This window comes from Lithobates pipiens, unplaced genomic scaffold, assembly GCF_037356315.1.
Source record: "Lithobates pipiens isolate NorthernLeopardFrog02 unplaced genomic scaffold, aLitPip1_a1.2 Scaffold_25, whole genome shotgun sequence".
NCBI lineage: Eukaryota > Metazoa > Chordata > Amphibia > Anura > Ranidae > Lithobates > Lithobates pipiens.
In genome coordinates this window covers 48,281,908-48,309,419 of record NW_027507787.1, presented here as the reverse complement: position 1 = coordinate 48,309,419, position 27,512 = coordinate 48,281,908, and the positions used below count along the sequence as shown (strand labels likewise).

The window sequence follows — 27,512 nt, the reverse complement described above, 5'->3', positions numbered from 1 at the left end:
ACAAACACAAACGCAGTGATGTACTATGAGAGTATAAAGAGGAAGTTCATTTCTCAAGCGCCACCCTATGGGCCCCTTCTGCTAATTTCATGTTAGTAGAAGTTTGGTGAGTGTTGATTCGCAATTTTCGGATCGTACAAAACAAATGCCTTTTAAAATACGTTTGGCATAACTACATCAGTATCACCTGCAAAGCAGCTTCATTATTATCCCATTAAAGACGATGAGAATTTTGACATTTCATCAATTGCCGCGTCACAAATGTTAATTCTAGATTACGAACAGCATGCACTTTTGTATTTTCGATTTCTGTACTGACTGAAAATCTAAAAACCAGACATTGAGTTCACATCCGACAAAAATTTTATAGTCTGCACATCCAACTTTTGTCTGATGTAAAAGTCAAATCGTGTGTCTAATGCCCCGTCCTAACAATCAGAAAATCTGCAGAGAGCTCATCGTCAGACTTTTCCCTTCTGATTTTCATACTGTGTGTACGCTCGGTCCTCCAACAATCAAACCGTGTGCACCAGGCTTTAGTCAGTAGTTCAATATTGAGTTGGTCCACCCTTTACAGCTATACCAGCTTCAACTCTTCTGGGAAGGATGTCCACAAGGTTTAGGAGTGTGTCTATGGGAATGTTTGACCATTCTTTCAGAAGCGCAATTCTGGGATCAGGCACTGATGTTGGAGAGAAGGCCTGGCTCGCAGTCTGCGCTCTGATCCATCCCAAAGGTGTTCTATCTGGTTGAGGTCAGGCCAGTAAAGTTCCTCCATCCCAAACTTGCTCACCCATGTCTTTATGGACCTTGCTTTGTGCACTGGTCCAAATCATTTGGTGAAGGGGGGATTATGGTGTGGGGTTGTTTTTCGGGGGTTGGGTTTGGCCCCTTAGTTCCAGTGAAGGGAACTCTTAAGGCGTCAGTAAACCAAGACATTTTGAACAATTTCATGCTCCCAACTTTGTGGAAACAGTTTGGGGATGGCTACTTCTTGTTCCAACATGACAGTGCACAAAGCAAGGTCCATAAAAACATGGATGAGCAAGTTTGAGGTGGAAACACTTGACTGGACTGCAGAGAGTCCCGACTTCAACCTGATAGAATACCTTTGGGATGAATTTGAGTGCAGACTGCGAGCCAGACCTTCTCTCCAACATTAGTGCTTGACCTCACAAATGCACTACTGGAAGAATGGCCAAACAGTCCCATAGACAGGGGTGTTGCTAAGTGGGAAAAAAACAGGAGCTTCGGCCAAAAGGTAAATTTAAAGACCCCTCCCACATTTTAAAGTCTGGCTCACCAGTGCCTATCAGTGCAGCCTGATCAGTGCCCATCAGCTCAGCCTCACAAAAGCCCATCAATGCAGCCTCACCAGTTCCCATCGGCTCAGCCTCACCAGTGCCCATCAATGCAGCCTGATCAGTGCCCATCAATGCAGCCTTATCAGTGCCCATCAATGCAGCCTCATCAGTGCCCATTAGCTCAGCCTCACCAATGCCCATCAATGCCCATCAATGCAGCCCCACTAGTGCCCATCAATGCAGCCTGATCATTGCTCATCAGCCCAGCCTTAACTGTGCCCATCAATGCAGCCTGATCAGTGCCCATCACCTCAGCCTTACCTGTGCCCATCAGTTCAGCCTCATCAGTGCACATTAGCTCAGCCTGATCAGCGTCCATCAATGCAGCCTCATCAGTGTCCATCAATGCAGCCGCATCAGTGTCCATCAATGCAGCCTAACCAGTGCCCATCAATGCAGCCTCACCAGTGCCCATCAATGCAGCCTCATCAGTGTCCATCAATGCAGCCGCATCAGTGTCCATCAATGCAGCCTAACCAGTGCCCATCAATGCAGCCTCATCAGTGCCTATCAATGCAGCATGATTAGCGGGCATCAATGCAGCCTGATCAGTGCCCATCAGCTCAGCCTTACCTGTGCCCATCAGTGCAGCCATGGGGAGAGGAGAGCCGCCGGTTTACACAGAGAACTCCTGCTTACCCGGCGCTCGCAGTTATACAAAGTCTTGCCTCCTGGACCAGCTGCTCTGATGCCAGTGTGATGTCCATTATAGGAGCCAGTCCAGGAGGCAGGGCTTTGTGGCACCGGGCAAGTGAGAAATCCCCACTCCCTTCCCTTCATGGGAAGCCTGTGCACCCCCAGGATCGGCCCTGGCAGTTTGGCCCTGTATAGCCCCAGTTCCCAGCCAACCCCAGGCCTTCTGACTCGGGGGGGCTAATAACTCTCAACAAGCAATATGAGACCCGGGCCTTTTAGGGGCCCATTTTGAGCTATAGCCCTGTTCAACCCCACCCCCCCCCAAATGCCACTGCACATAGACACACTTCTAAGCCTTGTGGTGGACAGCCTTCTCAGAAGAGGTGAAGCTGGTATAGCTGCAAAAGGTGGACCAGCTCATTATTAAACACTACTGACTAAGATGGGGATGCCAATAATGTTCATGTGTGTGTAAAGGCAGGCGTCCCAATACTTTTGGTAATACAGTATATATTACAGATTACAAATCCCTAAATGTTGTGCCTGCATTTGTTTTATTTTTTCCTCTTTATTTCCACCAGGTAATCAGCAAAGTAACACACTTCCTAAACTCTGAATGGAGGAGCAACAGCAACATATTTGGACAGCAGTGTTATCAGTCTTGGGAGTTGCTTTATGCCATGCACACACAACTTTCCGGCAGACTAGGTCTGACCGTCTTCCCGATGGACTTTCGGCAGAGTACCAACAGACTTTCTGAACGAACGGACTTGCTCGCACACGAATGGACTGAGTCCGTTCGAAAGTCCATTCGTTTTGAACGTGATGATGTACGACGGGACTAAAAAAGCAAGTTCAATAGCCAGTAGCCAATAGCTGCCCTTGCGTCGCATTTGGTCCGTCAGACCAGCATACAGATGAACGGTTTTCCCGATAGGAATTGAGACTGTCGGACAGATTTGAAACATGTTCTATTTCTAAGTCCGTCTGATTTTTAAAATGAAAAACAATCGGATTAGCCCACACACGATCAGATTGTCCGATGGACTGATTCCGTCGGACCTAGTCTGCTGGAAATTCCGGTTGTGTGTACGCGGCATAAGATGTACTAGCAGATTTAGATAGACTTGACTAACAAATAAAGCCAAGCTCCAGCTTGTGGATATTACAGTGGGGACTATATGGTGGTGGAATTTTCACAGGTTTTTGCAAATTCAATTATTATTTGCTGATCCGAAAAATGATCCGATCCGTGACTCTGATCCGAGGAACGATCCGATCAGTGAGTTTTTTGATCCATTGCACCCCTAGCTGCTATATATTAAATTTTTGTTTTTGGAATTAATACTTGTCTAAATCTACTCATAGGGACTCAAGGCTGTAATTCCTGTCAAAGGTGCATCTGCTAAACACTGAATCAAAGGGGGTATATACCTATGAGGTTAGCTATTTTGAGTTTTATTGTAACTCATCTAAATCAGACCTGTTTTTACTTTGATATTTAAGAGTCTCTGTAGTTGATCAGTGAAAATGACGAACAAAAAGCAGCTCTACCTGCAGTAATGTGCCACACCAATAAAACATGGAAACTTCCAACGGATGATTACTTTTTATAAGCATTGTGAGTTTAGTTGAGTCTTTCATTTCAGTAAATTCTTGACAGTGTCCAATTGTATGCAAAAAAATATGAAAACTCTTATTCTCTAATGCCTATCCTATACAAATAAAGGATCAGCACTATATCTTTAATTCTCCTTCTTACAGCTGATGTAAATTAGGGAGCCATGGACTCAGGAGTCAGCCCCATTTGCATGCAGGGGTCAAAATCCTGCATTTAGGGCAGTAGGTAAGTCTCAGTAGATATGTGTGTCAGCGGTCCTTTTCCAACTACGCCAAGTGTGTGGGCTGGTCAGGGGTGTATCATGTAATCAGTGGGCCCATGTTCAAGATCAAAAGTGGGCCCTAAACATTGATAAAAAAAAAAAATGGTGTGCGGAAAAGTGTGCATTGTTCAAATTGCGCTAAATATTGGAAGTGACTGAAAGGGAGTATGGTTAAATATATTCTGCAATGATTTAAGCCGGATACACACTATACAACTTTTCTTGTTTGATTTCCTCTAGATTAAAGCTTCATTCACACTATTAGATTTTCTGCAGATTTTTCTGATTTACCAAATCCTTATAATATGAGGTCAAACCTTAAGAGTTTCAGTTTGTATGCAATCAGGCAGGCCCTTGCACTACATGGTTTTGGTAAATCTGGAGACAAAAATTTGCAGAAAATCGAATAGTGTGTATGGGGTCTTACCTTCAACTACAGTCAGGTCCATAAATATTGGGACATCAACACAATTCTAATCTTTTTGGCTCTATACACCACCACAATGGATTTGAAATGAAATTAACAATATGTGCTTTAACTGCAGATGTTCAGCTTTAATTTGAGGGTATTTACATCTAAATCAGGTGACCGGTGTAGGAATTACAACAGTTTGTATATGTGCCTCCTGCTTTTTAAGGGACAAAAAGTAATGGGACAATTGGCTGCTCAACTGTTCCATGGCCAGGTGTGTATTATTCCCTCATTATCCCATTTACAAAGAGCAGATAAAAGGTCCAGAGTTCATTTCAAGTGTGCTATTTGCATTTGGAATCTGTTGATGTCAACTCTCAATGTGAGATCCAAAGAGCTATCACTATCAGTGAAGCAAGCCATCATTAGGCTGAAAAAACAAAACAAACCCATCAGAGAGATAGCAAAAACATTAAGTGTGGCCAAATCAACTGCTTGGAACATCCTTAAAAAGAAAGAATGCACCAGTGAGCTCAGGAATACTAAAAGACCCGGAACACCACAGAAAACAACTGTGGTGGATGATCCAAGAATTCTTTCCCTGGTGAAGAAAACACCCTTCACAACAGTTGGCCAGATCAAGAACACTCTCCAGGAGGTAGGTGTATGTGTGTCAAAGTCAAAAATCAAGAGAAGACTTCAGAGCGAATACAGAGGGTTCACCACAAGATGTAAACCATTGGTGAGCCTCAAAAACAGGAAGGCCAGATTAGAGTTTGCCAAACAACATCTAAAAAAGCCTTCACAGTTCTGGAACAACATCCTATGGATAGATGAGACCAAGATCAACTTCTACCAGAGTGATGGGAAGAAAAGAGTATGGAGAAGGAAAGGAACTGCTCATGATCCAAAGCATACCACCTCATCAGTGAAGCATGGTGGTGGTAGTGTCATGGCGTGGGCATGTATGGCTGCCAATGGAATTGGTTCTCTTGTATTTATTGATGATGTGACTGCTGACAAAAGCAGCAGGATGAATTCTAAAGTGTTTTGGGCATTATTATCTGCTCATATTCGGCAATATGCTTCAGAACTCATTGGACGGCGCTTCACAGTGCAGATGGACAATGACCCGAAGCATACTGTGAAAGCAACCAAAGAGTTTTTTAAGGGAAAGAAGTGGAATGTTATGCAATGGCCAAGTCATCTGACCTGAATCCGATTGAGCATGCATTTCACTTGCTAAAGACAAATCTGAAGGGAAAATGCCCCAAGAACAAGTAGGAACTGAAGACAGATGCAGTAGAGGCCTGGCAAAGTTTCACCAGGGATGAAACCCAGCGTCTGATGATGTCAATGCGTTCCGGACTCGAGGGCTGTAATTGACTGCAAAGGATTTGCAACCAAGTATTAAAAAGTGAAAAAAAAAAAGTGGGAGGCACAGATACAAACTGTTGTAATTTCTACACTATTCACCCGATTTGGATGTAAATACCCTCAAATTAAAGCTGGAAGTCTGCAGTTAAAACACATCTTGTTTGTTTCAAAAGATTAGAATTGTGTCGATGTCCCAATATTTATGGACCTGACTGTATGTAGTGCAAGGCCCTGCCTGATTGCATACAATTTGAAATTGATCCCATTTTACATGGTTTTGGTAAGAGGAGTGTGGAGTGTATGGCGGTGGATAGTATGTGCAGGGAGAGGAGAGCAGAGTGTATTGCAGTGGGTAGTATGTGCAGGGAGGAGACTGCAGAGTGTATGGCAGTGGGTAGTCTTACCTCCCAACTTTTTGAGATGGGAATGAGGGACACCTATCAGCAAAAGTTGTCAGGGTGCAGTTGACGTGTTAGACGTTTTTTTTTTCTTGTTACATTTTTATTTATTTTTTTACATTATTCCACAATGCTTTGTGAGGGGAGGGCAGGGGTTGGAACAGTGGATCGTATTGGTAGGGCAGGGGATTGTGTCAGCAGAGCAGTGGACAGTGTCAGTATTTTTTTTTATTCAATTATTATTATTATTATTATTTTACAATTGTATTTTTTATTATTTTTTACAATTTATTTTTTCACACAGTTTTTTCTTGGGGGGGGGGGGGCAGGTGTCAGTTTTTTAAATTCATTTTTTACTATTATTTTTACAATTTTATTTTTTAATACTTATTACAATTCTTTTTTTTCAGCCCTGTTGGGGGGCTTTGGTGAGATATCAGGGGTCTAAACAGAGCAATCAGTCCAGTGCAGTCTATCAGAGAAATCTGTTCAGTGCAGTCTCATCAGAGCAATCTGATCAGTACAGTCTCATCAGAGCAATCAGTCCAGTGCAGTCTATTAGAGCAATCAGACAGAAAAAGGGACTGAGGACAGAGATTCCTCAATCACTTTCTCTGTAGCCTCAACTGCACTGAAGATGAATACACAGAGACAGAGGCTCCTCCCCATTCATAAGCTGAAGCATTGTAGACAAAGTGGAGAGCACATGGAGAGCCAGCCCGACCGATAGAGTGGGAACTGGCAGCACTGCTTGCTGAGCCCACGGATGGTGAGCAGAGATCTGTTGGTGTGGCTAGGACCAGGTAGGTTCTTCTCATTGGGTCGGTGACTGCACTGATGAGACTGCTTTGACTGCACTGGCCTGATTTCTCTAATAGACTGCACTGATAAGACTGCACTGGACTGATTGCTCTGATGAGACTGCACTGGACTGATTGCTCTGATGAGACTGCACTGGACTGATTGCTCTGATGAGACTGCACTGATCTGATTGCTCTGATGTAGGGCCGAAACAACTAATCGATTAATCGACAACTAATCGATTATGAAAATAATCGATTACTATTTTCATAATCGAGTAATCGGCCACTAACATAATGGGGTTAAAAAAAAAAAAAAACTAAAATTAGCCCTTTATAGTACAAAAAGAGCAAATCGCTACTGTAAATATTACTTTCAATGTCCCATAGTAAAAAATGAACCCCTTATGCCGTGTACACACGATCATAATTCTCGTCGGAAAAAGCTCTGATGGTTTTCCCAACAGAATTCGGCTCAAGCTGTCTTGCCTACACACGGTCACATCAAATTCTGATCATTTATAACGCGGTGACGTACAACGTGACTAGAAAAAGGAAGTTCAATAGTCAGTAGCCAATAGCTTCTGTGTCGTAGTTGAATCTGAGCATGCATGATTTTTGGTGTGTCGGAATTTCATACACACGATCGGAATTACCGATTAGAGCGTTTTTCCATCGGGAAAATTGAGAACATGCTATCAATTTTTGGCTGGCTGAAATTCGGACAGCAAATTCCGATGGAGCATACACACGGTCGCATTTTACGATGAAAAGCTTTCATCTGTCTTTTTCTGGCCGGAATTCCGATCGTGTGTACGCGGCATTACAGTTGCGATTATTTGCTCTTTTTGTACAAATTTTTGTTTTTTTAACCCCATTATGTTAGGCCTGGGCCACACCTCTGTTTTTTTGGTGCTTTTTGCAGAAACACAGTTCATTTACATGGTTTCCTATGGGACATGTTCACATCCTTGATTTTTTCAGCTGCTGCGTATTTGGAAAAGACAAGGACTTTTTTTTTTTAACGCAAGATGGTGCTATTTTGGTTTTTCGCAGCAAAATTACTTTTTTTTTTAAAGGTTATTAACCGATTAATCGAAACAATAATCGGCCAACTAATCGATTATGAAAATAATCGTTAGTTGCAGCCCTACTCTGATGAGACTGCACTGATCTGATTGCTCTGATAGACTGCACTGGTCTGATTGCTCTGATGAGACTGCACTGATCTGATTGCTCTGATAGACTGCACTGATCTGATTGCTCTGATAGACTGCACTGGTCTGATTGCTCTGATAGACTGCACTGGTCTGATTGCTCTGATGAGACTGCACTGATCTGATTGCTCTAATAGACTGCACTGATCTGATTGCTCCGATAGACTGCACTGGTCTGATTGCTCTGATAGACTGCACTGATCTGATAGACTGCACTGATCTGATAGACTGCACTGGTCTGATTGCTCTAAAAGACTGCACTGATCTGATAGACTGCACTGATCTGATAGACTGCACTGGTCTGATTAGTCTGATAGACTGCACTGATCTGATAGACTGCACTGGTCTGATTAGTCTGATAGACTGCACTGATCTGATAGACTGCACTGGTCTGATTGCTCTGATGAGACTGCACTGATCTGATTACTCTGATGAGACTGCACTGATCTGATTGCTCTAATAGACTGCACTGATCTGATAGACTGCACTGGTCTGATTGCTCTGATAGACTGCACTGGTCTGATTGCTCTGATGAGACTGCACTGATCTGATTGCTCTAATAGACTGCACTGATCTGATTGCTCTGATAGACTGCACTGGTCTGATTGCTCTGATAGACTGCACCGGACTGATTGCTCTGATGAGACTGCACTGATCTGATTGCTCTGATGAGACTGCACTGATCTGATTGCTCTGATGAGACTGCACTGATCTGATTGCTCTAATAGACTGCACTGATCTGATTGCTCTGATAGACTGCACTGATCTGATTGCTCTGATAGACTGCACTGGTCTGATTGCTCTGATGAGACTGCACTGATCTGATTGCTCTGATAGACTGCACTGGTCTGATTGCTCTGATGAGACTGCACTGGTCTGATTGCTCTGATAGACTGCACTGGTCTGATTGCTCTGATAGACTGCACTGGTCTGATTGCTCTGATGAGACTGCACTGATCTGATTGCTCTGATAGACTGCACTGACCTGATTGCTCTGATAGACTGCATTGATCTGATGAGGCTGCACTGATGAGACTGCACTGATCTGATTGCTCTGATGAGACTGCACTGATCTGATGGTAAAGATTTTATTTATTCATCAGTCATTGGACTGTGAGAAATTGGGTTTAAAACGGAACTGGACAATTTTTCACAGTCAGGTCAGACTACATGTCAGCTAACAGCACTCCTTTATTTACATATTTTAGACTTTTAATAAAGAAATGCTGTTAGCTGACAAAGATGGTCTCTCCTGTTCTCCTAACTGGAAGAAATTGGGCAGTGCCGCATCTCGCAGTCACTCTGCTGACACAATCACCCAGGCCCTTTCGCACAGCGGGTCCAATCAGGTCAGCCTGCCAGTTCTTCAGGAGGACCTGATGGGAAGGACCACGCATCCCTACAGACAGGTGGAAGCACACAGGCTGCATTTACCACACCCCTTTTAAGCCACGCCCAATATTTAGCATAATGTAAACCACACCCATTATCAAGCACAATTTATTTATAAAAGCTGGTCACACCCACAAAAATTGATGCTCCGCCCCTAATTACCTTACTGCTCCGCCTACACTGCCTTTCTGCAAAAAAAGTCCCTAAAAATGTAATGAAAATGTTGGTAACTATGTGAAAACGCGCAGCGTGCATGTAGTGCATATTAATGGCGCCCCAAAGGCGTGTTTTCATGCATGGTTAGAAGACGTATGAAGCTCAATACCCGGGAGCTTGTTTGGCACATTTGTGACATAACCAGCACATGTGAATGGGACAAGACTTGTGTACAGCGCACACCTGTCAGCACCATAAGCAAGCCTCTTGTGCCAGCCTCCTGCACTGAGCCCCTCTGCTGACTTCATGGCACCTCTTACACAATTCTTAGAACAAACAACCAGCTGGGAACTCCCTGTGACATTCTAAACCTGACGTCATCACACGTCACATGATCTGAGAAGAGCCACGCAGCCGAATCACCAGCACTGCCTCGGGCTCGCAGCACTGCGGCTGCGTGCCAGGTTGACACGCATACCTCTGTTACCGCGCATGCCCAATTTGCAGTCGAGCGCTCGGCAATCCTCTGGCGCATGCGCCGTTAGCTCCAGTGAGGCCGCTCTCCCTCTTGCTGACAGACGGGGCTGCCCTTTTTGCTACGTATTTCCGGTGTGCGGTGTCTGTTCCCTCTTACTAGTCAGTGTCCAAGGCCCCGGGCTGGGAAGCGAACGGGGAGAAGCGGAGAGACGGCAGGAGGTGAGGTGAGGTGAGGTGTCCACTGGTTGGGGAGGAGAGGGGGCATGGAGGGGAAAGCCGAGGTGGCCTTAGTGAAAGTGAACAGGAAGGCCTCGGTGATCCTATTAAAGAAGAAGGCATTAGCCGGGTCAGGTGAGGAGAGAAGGGGTGAGGCCGGTGTGGGGAGAAATGGGCAGCCCGGGGGGGTGACACGCAGGCAGATCCGGGCCCTGAACACATATCCTAGTCTGTGTCACCGCTACAGGTCACTGATCACCCCGAGCTATACAGAGCCCTGCCTCTGCCTAGACTGATCATCACTCCAGTCTACAAGCATCGCCGTTCTATTATCTGCTGATCATCCCTATCCATAAAGACCCCTGACCCTGGTTAGACTGATCACCCTGGGTCATAGAAATGACAGTCCCAGCCTGGACTGGGCACACCGATCCATAGATCCCTGTCCTGTTGTCTATTGATCATTCCTACCTATAGATCCCTGTCCTGTTGTCTATTGATCACTCCTACCTATAGATCCCCCTGTCCCGTTGTCTATTGATCACTCCTACCTATAGATCCCCCTGTCCCGTTGTCTATTGATCACTCTTACCTATAGATCCCCCTGTCCCGTTGTCTATTGATCACTCCTACCTATAGATCCCCCTGTCCCGTTGTCTATTGATCACTCCTACCTATAGATCCCCCTGCCCCGTTGTCTATTGATCACTCCTACCTATAGATCCCCCTGCCCCGTTGTCTATTGATCACTCCTACCTATAGATCCCCCTGCCCCGTTGTCTATTGATCACTCCTACCTATAGATCCCCCTGCCCCGTTGTCTATTGATCACTCCCACCTATAGATCCCTGTCCTTTTGTCTATTGATCATTCCTACCTATAGATCCCTGTCCTGTTGACTATTGATCACTCCTACCTATAGACCCCCTGTCCTGTTTTCTATCACCCCTATCCATAGATCCCCCGCCCTGTCGTCTGTAGATCACCCCTATCCATAGATCCCCCGCCCTGTCGTCTGTAGATCACCCCTATCCATAGATCCCCCGCCCTGTCGTCTGTAGATCACCCCTATCCATAGATCCCCCGTCCTGTCGTCTGTAGATCACCCCTATCCATAGATCCCCCGTCCTGTCGTCTGTAGATCACCCCTATCCATAGATCCCCCGTCCTGTCGTCTGTAGATCACCCCTATCCATAGATCCCCCGTCCTGTCGTCTGTAGATCACCCCTATCCATAGAGATCCCTGTCCCCTGCCTAGATTAATCACCCTGGGTCATAGAGATGACAGTCCCAGGCTGGCACGAGTACACTGATCCATAGAGATCCCTGTCAGTGCTGATCACTGCCTGCTAAGCTTTAATGTAAGCTTGGGTTCTATGATCATCCACACTGACAGGAGGACACTATCATCATTTATTATTATTCTGATTCTAGGTGTACACAGGCCATCCTGACTGTAGACTGATCACAGACAGTTTGCCCTCTGTGGGTGGAGCCACTTTAAATGAAATTTGGGGATGGTGGTCTACATGTATTACACACTGACAATAACATAGGTTTGAATGCTGAACGTTGAGTCATTGGTTGTTCTCTGGGTTGAGGGATATTCTGTCTTCTTTATGGGGATACGTTTAATGTGGAAAGATCTTATTTACATCTTCATATCCTTGGTTAGATTTAAATGCTGGCAGGTGTAGGTTGTTGGGCTCCGTTATATATGTGCGTCTTGTTAACTGATGTTGCTTTAAGGCAGCCCACTCAAAATGAGTAGGCTGCCAATCATTTATGACTTTTTTTTTTTCCCCCTTTCGTTTTCTTTTCTTAATATGATGCACCTCCATGCGTTGCAGCAGGTGTGTTGCGTTGGTGCCCAAGGATTCAAAATGAATAACTCTGCAATGCATATTATGGGTTACCCCAACATAAAAGTGATGAGAATCCGGCCTTAACCTTAACTTGCACCGTTTAGAAGATATTCACACTGTATGCATTCGGTGACATCACTGGCACATGCGCTCGGAAGAGACGGCATGTCTGTGCTGTAAACAGTGGCATGTGCGGGAGTGACGTCATTAAAGTGTATGTAAATGTTAAGTCTATTTTTCAGTATGCTATCTCTCACTTTTTTCACTTTTCTTAAGCAATTTTTGGGACTCTGTTGCAAATTTTGTTTACGTTGAGATCCCGCCAGTAACTGCATTTCTAGTTGCAGGCTGACCATGCTAAGTCACTCTCTAACGCTTAGCAGCAACGTTGTCATCCGACTATGTGTCTCTCAGTTGTCCGCTGGGCTGTCTATTGGGTTTGTCAGATAGGCAGCCAACTGACCAGCAAAAAGTGCTTGCACCGCAGGCTGACAACACTGCTGCTAATTGTGAGGCAGTTGTTTAGAGTTGTCAGCCTGCAACAAGAAGTGCTGTTACTGGGTCTCCAGATGAGAATCTTTGCAAAAGGATTTGCATGAAGAGGTACTTTACACCCTCTCTATTTGATTTATTTCTTTAATGTCCTCTTACCTGTTCTGCATGCTTGTCCTCAATTCACATACTTGTCTATCCAGCCAATCCAGCTTTGTCCTGATTTGCTGCACAAATGGACCCTGATGATGTCATCGGGATCCAGCTGTCCCTGCTCTGGCTACTCTATAAAAGCCATTGCCCTTGAGCATATCCAGAACTGTACAAATGTTGGGGGGGGGGGGGGGTCTATTTGCACCCCTCAACCCCACCGTAACAGCAATCGGAGGATCCTCTCCCTGCAGGCATCTGCTGTCCCATTTTTAAAATGGCACGGTTGTGTGGACAGAGCTCCATACAGCCGTGGCATTTTTAAAACGTGACAGATTTCTGTGACTGGATGAACTACAAGTCCCATCTACCAACGTGGCAGATTCCTTGTAGCTCTCAATGCACTATGATGGGCGGGCACAGTTCATTAATTCTTCATGTAACTATCTGCCCATACGGAACTGTGCAAGAGCCTGGCATTGCACCCACAACCTGCTGATCACAGGTGTAATGCTTTACAGACTGTATTATGTTTTTTAACCTGAAAATCCATGTGCATTTATTACTTTTTTTTTTTTTTTTTTGCCCAAAGGTGAACTTCTCCTTTAAAATGTTTTTGACTGTTTAGGAGGAATATTCAAACCAATGCCTAAAGCTTTCAGAATGCCTTGGTAAACAGTTTAAAGAACAATGTGTAATAAAAGCAAAAGCTTCTTGGGTACCTTCCGGGCATCTAAGGTGCATTTTGTTGACTTGGATTGAAGCGTTTTGTAGGCTGTGGTAACATGATGGTTGGCCACACTAATTGGTGAGAGCTGCAGGGAAACATTGAGATCAACGCTCCCCGAAGTGTTGGTTTCCCAGCAGACTTTGGGGGATAATGTCTCTTAAATATAGCTGGGCAGCAGGAGAGGTGAGTATTTACGCTTTTCTTTTACAGGTATCACTTTCCGGTGAGCTTTAGTATAGTGATGGGTTTACGTGTGCGCTAGACATGTGAGTTGCTCTGTTATTGGTTGTGAAAACCTTCAACAGCCCCATAAGCACTGGGTGTTTAACCCCAGTGCATGAGGTTCTGCTGTGTTCAGAACACAGGCTGCATGCATTCTGGGCATTCATCTCTGGACGCATACTGCCCCAAACACAAGTCCCTTTCGGGAACATTGTCCAGCTGGGGCAGCTTTCAGCCTCTCATATCGTTTTACGGGCTGTCGAGTCCACAGTAGGACTAGACAGTGTACCTGTGCCATCAACACATGTAAATGCTGGTGCCTCATGGATAGGGCAACACTGAAGAAATGGCTGCACTCCAAAATCCATCAAAATTCTTATTTAATAAACAAACCTCCCAAGTGTTACAGTTCAAATGGTAGATGCGTTTCACACACTAACAGGTGCGCTTATTCATTGTTGTAGTGAGCCGAGGTGGGCACCCGTGATGTCATTGGGCTTCCTGTCTCACCTGGAGCAGCGAGTTCTTTTGTTTGGATACCTCATGGATAGGTGCTAAACACCCTAGTGTGCATGGCACCTTAGGCAGGCCATACACAGTACCAAATCTCCACTGGCTCAGGAGGAACTTGCTGAGATTCGAGCTGTGTATGGGTAGGCTGAATGTACCAAGTTGGTTGTTCAACTTGGGTACAACAAGCATGCTGGGTTTTATCTGCGATTATCGCTAGCTGCTGCTATAAACTTTGCATTCCAATCTCTCAAAAAGTTGTAAACCGGTCTGCATGCCAGCGTTCCTGTTTAAATATACATATATTTATCCCTTACCATACTGTATATGCCCTGGGAGCCTGGCACTGTTGGTATTCTGTCAAATGTCTGGTGCTGGTTAATATGTAAAAGGGGGTTACTTGGGGTAAAACTGTCCAACATCTTTTATTGTGATTGTGCAATGTACTCCATGAGTGAAGAGCTGTCAGTGTTCATGCAGCTGGTGTAGTGGTCCAGGAATTATAAATCCCGCTCTTCTTCTTTCTGCAGTGCTTCCAGGACAGATGAGTGTTACTGATTGGTCAGTTCTGGCACAGAGCCTTTCTTTGATTCATCCTGTATGGATCCCGGTTGGGTGTACAGTGTTCATTTTCTTTTTTTTTCCCTTCTGAATAAGGTTAGACTTACACTTTAACTTAATCTCTGTTAAAGATATTTGGTACTCGTGAAGTACGGTCGTTGTATCTCCCTGAAGATAGTGAAATGGCCACCCTTCACATCACAGGAGCGGCCACCCCAATTGGAAGATATCCTTCTTCTCCTGTTCTGGTGATGCCTTACATTTGTTATCTCCTCATTTCTACTCTAGTGACAAAGAATAAAGGTAGATGTCTCCCACAGGAAGACTGGATGAGATAAAAATCTGACAGATGTTCTAACCCTTTCACACACTCTACAAAACTAGAACCACGGGTTGCTGCAAAAAAATAAAAAATTGCACAATCCCCCCCCCACCATAAACGTAGACAGTGTTGATGGTTCCGCTGAGTTATTGTGGTCTGTCAGTGGGGGACGCAGAGAGCTGATGGGAGAACACAGTAATTATTGCTAGAAAGCCGACATGCTGGCTGTACCCAATTTGATTGATGGATCAACTTGGGTACAATCAGCCTGCCTATACATGGATCAAATCTTGGCCAGTTCTCTGCTGAACTGGCTGAGATTTGAGCCATTTATGGCCGACTTAATTTTTTATTCATTCTTTTTCTTTTTTGTTCAGACAGTTGGCTGTTATTGCTAGCTTAAAGTGTCGTTCAACCTACAGGAATAAAAACTATCATTAAAGGCTGTATTACATGTCTGTTCATACTCATTCACTCACAATGGGATTTGTTTTCTGTATTCTACAAAAAACCTGGTTGATCTTGCTGTTCGGTCTCCCCCTACTGCCAATGTCTCCACTGCAGCTGGGGATTCTGTAGAGCATGCTCAGTTTTCAGTGTGTTTCTATTCCTTCCACATGACTATAGAGTCACACGTATAAATGGCAGCCCACTCTCTCCCTTTTCCCCCATGCCCACTAACCAGCTATACACAATGGGGGTGGATAATTACATGTCTATTGAGGCTTTACCTCTAATTCTAAGACATAGGCTGGAGGGGCATGACACAGCTTGTGATTGGCAGAAATCTGACCACACCAGTTTATTGGCAAAAATAATAGATTTGAGTTTTTTAATTTTTTATTTTGAAGTTGTGACCAGTAGCAAAGGACTAGAAGCTCAACCTACTTATGTTTCTTTTTTATTTTTTTTTATTAAAATAATTACAGTGCCATCATTCACATACCGGAAGAGAAGGGGCAATGTAAATTAAACAGTGTGTTTAGTATCACTTTGAATGCTCTTAAAAAGCTGCATTGTTGATGGCCAGTGTAAAGGACTCTTATGTAGTGGAGCTGCCCTTTAAGTAAACATAGGAAAATATAGGTCAGATACATATTAGGGCCGGTTCACACAGCAGGCGAGGCGAGGCGACTCCGACTTGCCTCGCCGCGACCTGCAGCGGCCTCGGCGGCGACTTGCAAATGACTTCTGTATAGAAGTCAATGCAAGTCGCCCCGAGGTCGCCCAAAAGTAGTACAGGAACCTTTTTTCTGAGTCGGAGCGACTCGAGTCGCTCCTCTCAGAACGGTTCCATTGTACAGAACGGGGGCGACTTGCGAGAGCGAGGCGAGTCGTGTCGCCTCGCATCGCCCGCAGTGTGAACCGGCTCTTAGGGTCACATTAAGGCCCAGAAATGACTCTACTTTCAGCATTCCCTGGATCGATTTTTAACAGCCACAAAAAAAACTACTCAAATCTGTTATCTAACTTTTTAGGTTCAATACTTTTTTTTATTCTTTTAGTACAGGACCAGACACCTGACAGAAGGTGTTCTGGTCGAACGAATGTGAATTGTGTAAACAAGAATATAGTGCATTCCATTACATATATAAAGTTTACTGGCGGGTATGTCTAAGCAGTATTGTTTCAAGTATAGTACTAGGGATTTGGCCTGCATCTCCTCCATAAGCATAATGTCATTTATCTCGCCCACCCATTCAATAAGGGATGGGGGAAGGTAGTTCTCCAGTGTCTAGGAAATAAATGTCTCCCTGCACTGAGGAAAAATTTTAGGAGGTTATTTTGTTATCTAACTTTAAGGGAAGTTGAGGATAGCTGTAGGAGGGGGTCTCGGTTATATAGATCAACATGGTAGACCTCTATGGGGATGTGTACTGAAGCCAGAAATGAAGGTAGATGGCCCTATAGAAGTCTAAGTTGTCCGACTTGAAGCCATCCTGCACAGCGGGACATCAACGAGGCTTGCAAATGACTTCTTTAATAGACGTCAATGCAACCTGCTCGGTAGTCGCTCCCAAGTAGTACAGGAAACTTTGTCTAAGTTGGAGCGACTTAAGTCGCTCCCATTAGAATGGTTTCGTTGCACTGCATTGAGCGCGACTTGTCAGGCGGCTAAGTCGCCTGACAGGTCACCCTAGTGTGAGCTGGCATTAAGGGGTTGTAATGTGTGGGCACATCCAGGGCATAAAACAAGTGGAACTTCCCCTTTTGGGTGAAGTTCCTCTTTAAGAAATCCGTTTAGTAATCTTTTTAATTTGGTGTGTTACCTCCTCTACCTGCCACAAAAATGCTCAGCCAAGGTACATACTGTAATTACTGAATAGAGTAATGAAATTCTAAACTTTGCATTCTCTATGTAATCCAAGGTGACAGGATATTAAATCCTGATCTTTGCACAACATCAGATGTACACTAACATTATAGGCACTCTTCTGCCTATTGTATACTAGTTTTTCTTGTATACAAAAGAAATTATTTTGAAAAAAATAGTTACTTTTTTTTTTTGTTTAAGACCTCATTCACATTGAATGTGGCTTTGTAATCGTGCTACTTCATCTGAAATTGCACGATTTCGAAGCCGCATGTCAGTGTGATTTTGGGGGTCAATTTGAAGACATCTGTGCGGCTTTATGCAAGTCCCGAAATTGCCAAAAGTAGTGCAGGAACTACTTTTTCAAATCGATGCAGCACCGTAAAGTCAGCGTTGCACCAATTTGAACAGTGCCATTGCAGACAATAAGTTGCAACTTGTCATGCAATTTGACATGTGACATCGCAGGACAAGTCTCTCCAATGTGAGCAAGGGCTTAAGGTGTATGGCATACATTGAATGTGAAGAATGGGTTTGTTTTTATATATAAAATTACAGGTTCAGATGTTGGGATGCTGTTTTTTATCTATATTTGGGTATTCGACGCAGTTCTTATGTAGAATTAGAGCAGAGCCAAAAACGCACATTTATTGTGTATTAATTAGATTTAGAAGTTGTTTCCAATGCAGGTGTTTTGTAATTTATTGTAATGTTCACTGAAACGTCTAATCATACAGTGTGTCCTATCATTTACACTTTACATTCATAGTCTTGGGCTCTATGTATTGGATCTGCATCAACACACAATGCATTGCATTGTCTTAAATCTTATGACTTAAAGGCGAAGTGCAGCCAAAGCTCTTTTGGCTGTACTTCTGTGGATTACTGGAGTGCAGTTCGTTCTGTGATCCATTCTCGGCAGACAGCGGGCTGAAGCCTGCTGATGTCAGTCGGTCCTGGCTCAGGCAAGATTGTGACCATAAGGTCATGATCTGCCCACATGGCAGGCTGAGAGCCTGAGCTGCCACTCTTGCCCCCTCCGCAGCCCAACACTCCAGTGAGCGAGGGGGGGGCAGAGCAGAGAGCGTCGACTGGCAGTCGCCAGTTCTCTATTCGGGGAGCTGTGAGAACTGAGTGAACGGCAGTGTTTAATCGCTCGGCTCTTGGTGTTAGAGCCATCGGGGGACAGGTGTAGCATCCTGCTAGGCAAGTAGGATTCTTAAACATAAATAAAACCCATACTACTCTCTTAATATTTTTGCTGGGTTTCCATATAAATGGCAGGTGTATTTTCGGGGGAAAGCTTGTTCTAGGCTTCCATCTGCTAAAAATCTTGTGTACAGGATGAATATATCTCACACCTATGATCTCCTATTCAATCAAATCTATACATATCTCAGGCAATATCTACCAATAGTCAATTGCCCAGTAGGCAGAATATACATTGTCCTTTTCTGTTGGTGTTTGCAGGCCATATGACTGCTTTTCTCCAACTCCATGATCTTCTAGAATATCTGCTTTGGTAACCTTAAGGGCCGGTTCACACAGGGGGCGACACGACTTGCCATGCCGCGACCTGACAAGTCGCCCCCGTTCTGTACAATGGAACCGCTCTGAGAGGAGCGACTCGAGTCGCTCCGACTCAGAAAAAAGGTTCGTGTACTACTTTTGGGCGACCTCGGGGCGACTTGCATTGACTTCTATACAGAAGTCATTTGCAAGTCGCCGCTGAGGTCGCGGCAGGTCGCGGCGAGGCAAGTCTGTGTCGCCTCGCATCGCCCCCTGTGTGAACCGGCCCTAAGGCAAATCTTAAAGCTGAGCTCCTGGCAAACAGGAAAGTTCAGTTTAAATGCATATATGGTAGCTGTTTTCATTGCCAATGGATTTGTATTTCTTTCCATCGAGTCCTGTGATTTACCCAGATCTGCCACACAGCAAGTTTGTCCTCCTTCAGCAATGATGGGTCCATCCTCTGCGGCTCCATGCCCCTCTGCCTTCTTTCTTCTTTCCTATTAGGGTGACCATTGATCCTATGCACCAGAACTACATTAGCCCTGGTTCCATCCTTGTTCTCTTACAGAAGCTGGGAATGATCCAGGGGTGTACACTGCATGGTGCTTGCACTATTCAGTGTACATATGAATGTAAAAAAAATCCTATCGCTGTGGGGAAAATTGTTTTTGACTTTGTATAGCTCCAAAACGCAGACACTCAAACAAGTTCTGGAACTTTTTTTTTAAGGCAGATTTGTAAAAAATTGCCGCAAAAATCGTGCAACTTTCTGCCTGAAAACGCTACGCTCAAGTGTGAATGGGGCCTTAAGGTTTGAAGAGCATCAGAAAAAGAAATCTATTCCATTTCCGTGTACGCCGTGCATGGGCGGGTTATGTACCAAGACAGTTTATTTTTTTCATTTGAAACTTTTGTTTGGGTTACTGTTGGTTAATTCTTGCCTGTACAGAAAAAGAGAAAACCACTAGTTTTGGAGGCGTTGCGTGTCAAGTGTTTCTGAAAAGATTTGTTGAGTCATCATTTAACAAAAGGCATTCTATCTGGGGCAAATGCCAGATGTAAATGTTTGTGTATTTTATGCTTTTTGTATTTTGCAATTCGGTAACGAGTTTTGATCATAAATTTAGGGATTATGTACAGTGTGTGAACACAGCTTGGTGAAGAGCATTGGAGATCATGTTCCTTCTTTAATATAAATTAAAAAAAAATTATTTATATATTTATTATAATTTTATTAAAATAAGTATTGAACACGTCACCATTTTGCAAGATAAATATTTCTAAAGGTGCTCTTGACGTAATCTTATCACCACATGACGGTAACAGCCCATGCAATCCATACATACAAAGAAACCAGAACAAATAAGTTCAGAAATTATGTGTAATAATAAAATGGAATGACGCAAGGAAAAAGTAGCCAACACAAAGCCAACGAAACTCTCAATTGAATTCAAAGGGGGGAAAAAAGCTGCTAGAATGGCCCGTCCAATTGAAAATCTATGTAAAGAACTAAAGATCAGAGTTCATAGAAGAAGCCGACAGAACCTTCAAGATTTGAAGACTGTTTGGAATAACTAATTTCTGAAAGTATTTTGTTTTGGTCTCTTGTACTGTATGTATGGGTTGTTACCGACATGTGGTAAAAATTTCATGTCAATAGCACCAAAGGTTCTCTATTGGATTGATATCCGGTGACTGCTGTGGCCATCGGAGTACAGTGACCTCATTGTCGTGTTTTAGGAAACCAGTGGTGAGATGATTTGATTTTTGTGACATGGTGCATTATACTGGAAAGTAGCCATCAGAAGATGGGGACACTGTAGTCATAAAGGGATGGACGTGGTCAGCAATGCTCAAATGGCACAAAGTGTACCAAAGAAAATATCCGCCACAACATTGCACCACCAGCCTGAACTGTTCATACAAGGCAGGATGGATCCATGCTTTCATGTTATTTATGCCAAATACTGACCCTATCATCTGAATGTCGCAACTGAAATGGAGACTCATTAGAATAGGTAACATTTTTCCAGTCTTCTACTGTCCAATTTTGGTGAGCCTGTGCAAGTTGTAGCTTCCATTTTCTGTTCTTAGCTGACAGGCATGGCACCTGGTGTGTTGTTTTGCTACTGTAGCCCATCTGCTTCACGGTTCAATGTGTTGTGTGGTCAGAGATTGCATTCCTTGGTTGTAATACGTGGTTATTTCAGTTACTGTTGCCTTTCTATCATCTCAAACCAGTCTACCCATTCTTCTCTGATCCCTGACATCAACAGGCATTTTCGGCCGCACAACTGCTGCTCACCAGATCTTATTTCTTTTTCGGACCATTCTCTGTAAATCCTAGAGATGGTTGTGTGTAAAAATCCCTGTAGATCAGCAGTTTTTTTAAATACTCAAGCCGGTTTGGCACCAACCACCATGCCACGTTCAAAGTCACGTAAATCCCCTTTCTTCCCCATTCAGATGCTCGGTTTGAACTTCAGCAAATTGTCTTTACCATGTCTAGATGTCCAAATGCAATGAGTTGCTGCCATGTGATTGGCTGATTAGCAGTTTGTGTTACCAAGTGATTGAACAGGTTTACCAAATATAGTGGCCAGTGAGTGTGTAGTGTATCTACGATGGCAAACATGAATAGATTGTGTTGAATACATTTAAATAGTGGGTCTACCACATACTCAAGGCATTTTAGTTGTATTTTTAAGACTCCGTTTAATTTTTATTTATTTTTTCCTGGCATACAAGTCTAGACCTGTAGGATCTGTAATACATGTACATTTTATTTTTTATTTTTTTTATTTTTTTTAAGTGTAGCTCCAGCCAAAAAATCTTTTTTTAAAGAGGAAGTAAACCCTGATGAGTTTACTTCCTCTTTTTTTCTCTGCAAAGGCAAAGCATAATGGACTACTATGCATTGCATAGTAGCCCATTATGTGTCACTTACCCGACACAGGAGCCAGCGAAGTCGCCGCTGTCCCCTTTAGTCCGCCGCATCCATCTTGCTGGTGGCGTTTTGCAGCTCCGCCGCTGTCATTCGGCGAAGCCGCGATGACGTCACTCCCGCGCATGCGCACGGGAGTCGACAAATGCGGTAGCTCCATTCTTGGAACTGCCGCGTTCAGTGCGCTTGCGCACCGCTGTCTACGGCGCATGCGCCGTAGACAGCGGTGCCCGTTTTCGGGCAAATATCTCCTAAACCATATAGGTTTAGGAGATATTGCTTGGACCTACAGGTAAGCCTTAATCTAGGCTTACCTGTAGGTCAAAGTGGTTTGTAAGGGTTTACAACCACTTTAAGCTTTTTGGATAACATAGGGAAGGGTTATCACCCCTGTAACATTTGTTTAGCTGTCTGTGCCCTGTACAGAAGATTTCACCTCACTTTCTGTCCCAATGATAATTGGATTTTGAAAATTTTGGGCTGTTGGGGAAACAAGGATTGGTGATAAAGCATCAGTGGAGACACCTTTTTCCCATATTAACTCTTAGGCCGCGTACACACGGGCGGACTGTCTGTCCAACTTAGTCCGCTGAAACGTGTTTCAGCGGACAATCCGCTCGTGTGTGGGCTTCAGATGACTTTTTCAGCGGACAGTCCGCTCGTGAGTAGGCAAGTTGGACGGACTAAGTATGGCGCATGCTCAGAAAGGATTTACACGGCCGAAGGTTGCATTGCAGTGTATTGGACGTCGTATTTCTAGTCCCGTCGTACGTGCTGTACACGTCATCGTGCAAGCTTTCAGCGGACTGTCTGTTCATCGTGTGTGGTCAAGTCCGTTCATTCAAAAGTAGGACGGACTGTCTGTCGGATTGTCTGACGAACTTAGTTGGCCAGACAGTCCGCCCGTGTGTACGCGGCCTTACAGGAGAGAATTTCCCTCCCTAGAGGTAGATTTCCTCTCACTTCCTGTTATCTCCCTCCATTTGTAAGTCGGTTGTTTGTAAGTAGGGGACCCCCTGTACAATAGTGTTATAGAACTTCTGGCCCAACATAATAACAGAATCAGAAGCTCCAATTCCCAAATGGGGGGAATGTTGTATAGTGGATCCTCAATACCGCATAGGACCCCCTGCTTCAACAGTATGGTTTCATAAAAGGAGGAAAACTTTCAAACTCGGTTAGCAACCAAATTTGATATATATATATATATATATATATATATATATATATATATATATATATATATATATATATATATATATATATATATATATATATATATATATATATATATATATATATATATATATATGGAGATATAGAGATAGATAGATATATATATATATATATCTATCTCTATCTATATATCTATCTCTCTCTTGAAAATGGGCAATGCTTTATTCACCATGCGGTAAAAAGTTTGTATATCCAGAGCCATAGAATAACAATACATGTACAAGGGTCCGAGCATGAGTCCTGTGGATAAAGTCATTTTAACACACCAAGTAAACCAACTTCAGGAGTATGAGGTACAGGTAAATGTAAAGTGTTGTCAAAAAAAGAAAATAAGTACTTCCAATATACTGGCAAGGTAAGACTAAAACATGTGTAAGTACTCAGCTTCCATATGCCCACATCTGGGACAGGAGGATGCAGAGTCAAAGCCCATGCGCGCCAATCTGGCCGTAGTGAAATGCAGCTGGTGTATAAATTTGAACTGTGTTTAGCGACCATTTAGGATTTATAAGGTCCTGGGAGCAGATTTCAGAGGCCTCCTCCCACCCCTCCTTGGACAGCCCAGGAATCAGAACCTCCTATTTCCGTTGAGCCAGCTGGACGGGATTAACCCCGGCTGAATGAAAATGCGAATAAACTGTTGTAACCAGCTTCTCAATATCTGGATAGGACAACAGCACCTCCGAAGGTGATTCTGAGAGCTCCTGGGTCAAACTGGCAAACTGTTCCCGGATGGCATGACGCAGCAAAAGATGTTTAAAGAATTTATTAGTCACTGCACACCTGGCCTTCAACTCATCAAAGGAAGCAAAAATGTTATGAACAAAAATATGAGATATGGGTGACCCCTTGTCTTGTCCACCACAGGGAGTCCGGGTGGCCCAGGAGCTCTGAGAAATTAGGATTTTACCACGGGGGGCATTAGGAGACACCCCCCTCCTGAAGTTGTCAATGCTCTAGTATCGCCAGGCAAGCCAGCTAACCTCTATCCGATAGATGCGTTTAGGTATTGACCTGTGTAGTGCATCCACAGCTGAGGCCCTAGAACCATAGAGTGCAGTCAGCAGAGTGGTGGAGGGAGATGAGGTCTCCAGGAACAATTCATAGATGTAGGTAAGTTGTGATGCTAAAAAATAGTGCCTTAGATTTGGACAAGCCAATCCACCATCTGCTTTAACAGCTTGGAGAGCTGCTTTTGCAATATGTGGACGTACCCCCTGCCAGAGGAAGTTGGACAAAATCGAGTAATTTTTTAAAATGTTTTTGTAAAAAAAAAACAGGGATGCACAAAAAACATATACAAATTAGGGTAGGTATATCATTTAAAAAATGTTCATATGGCCAATCAGATTTAGAGGCAAGGAAGTCCAGGTGCCGAGCCTAGTCTCCATGTGTATTTATAATTGGAGTTATTTTAAGGGATTCATAAGTAGATCTGCATTTATATGGATCCCAAAATACTTAAATGGGGGCTGAATGACCAGTTTGGAGCAAGTTAGATATGTGTAATCTATGTTAGGGCCAATAGGAAACTCAACAGGTTTTATCCAATCGATACCGTAGCCCAGAAACCTTCCCCATTTCCTCCACGACCCCCATTAATGACGCAAAGGACTGCTATGAGCCATCTAGGTAAATGAATGCATAATCGGCATAGAGAGAGATCTTTTACATTTGCTCACCATAACATATGGCACCCACCGTCACCGATGGTCGCACTGCCAGAGCAAGCGTCTCTATGGCCAGCGCAAACGGAAGCGGCGAGAGCTGGCAGCCCCATCTTGTACCCTTCTGTAATGAAAAAACATCAGATATGTCCTTGGTGCATACCCTGGCCCTTGGGTTAGTGTAGAGCAGGCAAACCCAATTGATGTAGTGAAGGCTAAAACCCTTTCCGGTGCATTATTTCCCAAAGGAAGGACCAATTAATGGCGTATATAGCTTTCAGCACATCCAAGGATAATACCAGTCCATTTTTTTTGGTCAGTTGCAGGCCTGTGAACATGTAAATAAAGACACAGAATGTTATCGTAAGTGCTGTTACCAGGCTTGGACGTGGTTCTGATGGATAAGGCGAAGAATAACCTTCTGTAGTCTTATAGCTAGGAGTTTGGCTAGCACTTTAACATCACAATTAAATAGTGAGATTGGATTGTAGGACCCGCATAATAATTTGTCTTTATCAGGTTTGGGGAGTACAACGATCAAAGCTTTGCACACACAGGCGGGAAGCACTCCTTCCTCCAATGCAGCTTCAAATGGAGAATGTAGTTTTTTTGCAAGGTCTTCCACATAGTGCTTGTACCAAGTATCTTGTTTGGAGGGAGAGTATATATGGCCTCTATAACTTCTCCAGTCATCAGGGGTTTATCCGAAATAAGTCTGTGGGAGTCCTCCAATTTGGGTAATTGAATGGATTCAAAGAAACCCGCCAACTCGAGCTCGGGGGGGTTGGGGGAGCAGGAGCTGAGTATTGGTGTTCATAAAAGGACCTAAACATCTGGTTAATGGTCGAAGGATCCAATGTAACTGATCCATCATGGATTTTGATTTGTGATAGGGACCTATCAGTGTATGCTGTAGGAGATAAATATGCTAGCAACTTGCCATTCTTTCCACTCTGCTCATATAACCTAGCTGACAATACAGTTGTTTCTGCGTGATATCCACCCTATGGAGATCAAGAGATTTATGTACCCCCACCAATACACCGTGGGAATCTGGAGTGGGGAGTGCAGTATATTTGGCCCTAGCTGCTTCTAGGGAGGACTCCAAGGTCCAGAGGCTAGCCTGGGTGGATTTGTTATGCTTGACGATATTAGAGATGTGGGAGCCCCACCCATGGAGGAGGATCTCGCATTGTCCCTCCAGTAATGACATATCCTGGTGTATGGGTTCCTGCAGATCAGATCAATCAATTATCTTTGTTTCCATTGACTTCTATGGGGAAACTTTCACAGGAGAAGGGTAGCCCTTTGCGTGTTAAAATTGACATGCCATGGGCATAGTTAGAATAGGTGGCATGATATCCGCACAATACCTAGTGTTTTTTGAGAGCACCTACCTTGGACCCCATTAAATGTGTCTCCTGCAGGCACAGGATATGCAGTTTGTGTACCTTAACCACTTTCAGACCGGACCATTTTGCTGGTCAAAGACCAGACCACTTTTTGCGATTCGGCACTGCGTCGCTTTAACTGACAATTGCGCGGTCGTGTGACGTGGCTCCCAAACAAAATTGACGTCCTTTTTTTCCCACAAATAGAGCTTTCTTTTGGTGGTATTTGAGCACCCCTGCGGTTTTTATTTTTTGCGCTATAAACAAAAATAGAGCGACAATTTTGAAAAAAACGCATTATTTTTTACTTTTTGTTATAATAAATATCCCCCAAAAACATAAAAAAAACATTTTTTTTCCCTCAGTTTAGGCCGATACGTATTCTTCTACATATTTTTGGTAAAAAAAAATCGCAATAAGCGATTATTGATTGGTTTGCGCAAAAGTTATAGCGTTTACAAAATAGGGATAGTTTTATAGCATTTTTATTAACAATTTATTATTATTTTTTACTAGTAATGGCGGCCATCAGCGATTTTTATTGTGACTCCGACATTGTGGGGGACCCATCGGACATTTTTGACACATTTTTGGGACCATTGTCATTTATACAGTAATCACTGCTATATAAATGCAGTGATTCCTGTGTAAATGACACTGGCAGTGAAAGGGTTAACCAGTGGGTGGCAGTGTAGGGGTTAAGTGTTCCTAGGGGTGTGTTACTAACTGTGGGGGGGGTTGGGCTTTCATTTAGTGAACACTGATCTCTGCTCCAATCACATGGAGCAGAGATCAGTGTCACTAGTTGCTAGGCAGAATGTAGAAATGCTGTTTACACGGCATTTCCTCCATTCAGCTGCCCCGTGAGACGATCGCGGGGAAGCCCGCGGCGATCGAGTCCGCGGGTCCCGCGACTGGACTCACGGGGGTCCCGACCAGCGCGGTGGCGCGCCTCCGATGGCAGGGCGGCATTGAAGATTGGACGTACATGTACACCAATATGCCTGCCCGTGCCATTCTGTCGACGTACATCGTCGTGCGCTGGTCGGGAAGTGGTTAAGGAAACCAAAAATAACAAGGCCCTTTTTAAATTTTGAATTTATCCCCCGCATGTTCCAGGAGATGCACGTGACCATAGACATGATGGAGTAAAGGAAAATTAAACTTAACCTAAGAAAATTGTGGGCTAGCAGCCCCCCTGGACTGACCGTAGACCCCCCACATGGCTGCAATCACACAGGGAGGAGGAGGAGGTGGCAAGGCAAAA

At 44.0% G+C, this 27,512-nt stretch overlaps 1 protein-coding gene across 3 annotated transcripts in view; it reads left to right on the top strand.

Annotated features, from left to right (window-relative positions):
* The first annotated feature begins 10,184 nt into the window (after positions 1-10,184).
* The window catches only part of SAR1A (secretion associated Ras related GTPase 1A), a 41,181-nt gene continuing 23,853 nt past the window's right edge, over positions 10,185-27,512 (top strand). The window contains exon 1 of one of the 3 annotated variants that reach the window (XM_077454423.1): positions 10,185-10,331. The gene's annotated coding sequence lies outside the window, so the exon portion shown is untranslated. Of the gene's footprint in view, positions 10,342-27,512 lie in introns of all 3 variants that reach the window. The other 2 variants (XM_077454424.1, XM_077454425.1) reach the window with 2 other exon arrangements.